Here is a 1,201-nt window from a genome sequence, read left to right as displayed (position 1 = left end):
AGACGATGAATATGAGACGTTAGTAGCGACTCGAGTATGTAGAAATTTAGATTTGTTACGATTAAAAAAAATAAAAATAAAATAGTTGTTAATTCATTTAAATACTTGTAATCAATTTTTTGGGATAATTCCTAAAATTGAGATATAAATTAACTTTTAAAATCTTTGTCTAATTATTGGGGGAAAAAAGAAATTCGATGTCAAAACCCTTTCTTAAAAAAAAAAAAAAAAAAAAAAAAAAAAAAAAAAAAAAAAAAAAAAAAAAAAAAAAAANTTTTTAAAAAAAAAAAAAAAAAAAAAAAAAAAGTCAAAGCCCTAGTTTGACCACCTCTGTTTTCTCCCCCTTTTCCTCACTTTTCTCGTCTTCCTCCTCCCGGCCTTTGTCACGATTTTCACTCTAGCGGCAAGTAGTAGAACTTCGCCGTGCGCAAAATCTCCTTCCGACCATCAGCTCCACCCCTGCGGCGTGGCTGTACTTACGCGATTGAAGCGCTTCTTCCGCAGTGACACTTCATCGGTTAATGCACAATTAGCAACAAACTTCTTTGAACTTGAACCAGGAAATATCCAAGTGATTTAGAGGTGAAATTTTTTTCAATCAAATCGTTCAATGAGATCGGTTCAGCATAGAATTCAACTCGATTAGTTTCTGAAGGCATTTTCTCTGTCGAGGTAAGTGGTCCGTTGTTGGGCATTGTGTATTTGTTATAAACTGCCTTGATGTTGGTATACATATTCCATGTGGATGCCCATTATATGTATAAATTTGATGATTTAGCATACTGGAAAATATTGTGAGAACATGTACAATATTTGTATTCAACGAAAAGAAACATGTCGTTTTGTTTATGATTTAAGTTTGATATGTTTAAGTGGGGTTTGTTAGATGAAAGTCCCACCTCGGCTAATTTAGGGAATGATCATGAGTTTATAATCAAGGAATGCTATCTCTATTGGTTTGAGGCTTTTTGAAGAAACCCAAAGCAGAGAGCTTATGCTCAAAGTGGACAATATCATACCATTGTGGAGAGTCATGTTCAATTAACATAGTATCAGAGCCGTCCCCTAAACTTAGACATGTCAATAGAATTCTCAAATGTCGAACAAAGTATTGTAAGCCTCGAAGACATAAAAAGTGACTAAAGTATCGAACAAAGGGTGTACTTTGTTTGAAGACTCCAAAAGAAAAAAAAAAAAAAAA

The 1,201-nt window shown here is 33.3% G+C and overlaps 1 protein-coding gene across 12 annotated transcripts in view; it reads left to right on the top strand.

Annotated features, from left to right (window-relative positions):
* Positions 1-295: 295 nt before the first annotated feature.
* The window catches only part of LOC111470576 (calmodulin-interacting protein 111), a 12,907-nt gene continuing 12,001 nt past the window's right edge, over positions 296-1,201 (top strand). For all 12 annotated transcript variants that reach the window (XM_023116125.1, XM_023116124.1, XM_023116123.1 and 9 more), the window contains exon 1: positions 296-672. The gene's annotated coding sequence lies outside the window, so the exon portion shown is untranslated. The remainder of the gene's footprint in view (positions 673-1,201) is intronic.

This window comes from Cucurbita maxima, unplaced genomic scaffold (genome assembly GCF_002738345.1).
Source record: "Cucurbita maxima cultivar Rimu unplaced genomic scaffold, Cmax_1.0 Cma_Scf00046, whole genome shotgun sequence".
In the NCBI taxonomy this organism is placed as follows: Eukaryota; Viridiplantae; Streptophyta; class Magnoliopsida; order Cucurbitales; family Cucurbitaceae; genus Cucurbita; species Cucurbita maxima.
Note: the sequence above shows the minus strand (reverse complement) of the source record. Positions and strands in the feature narration are given on the sequence as shown.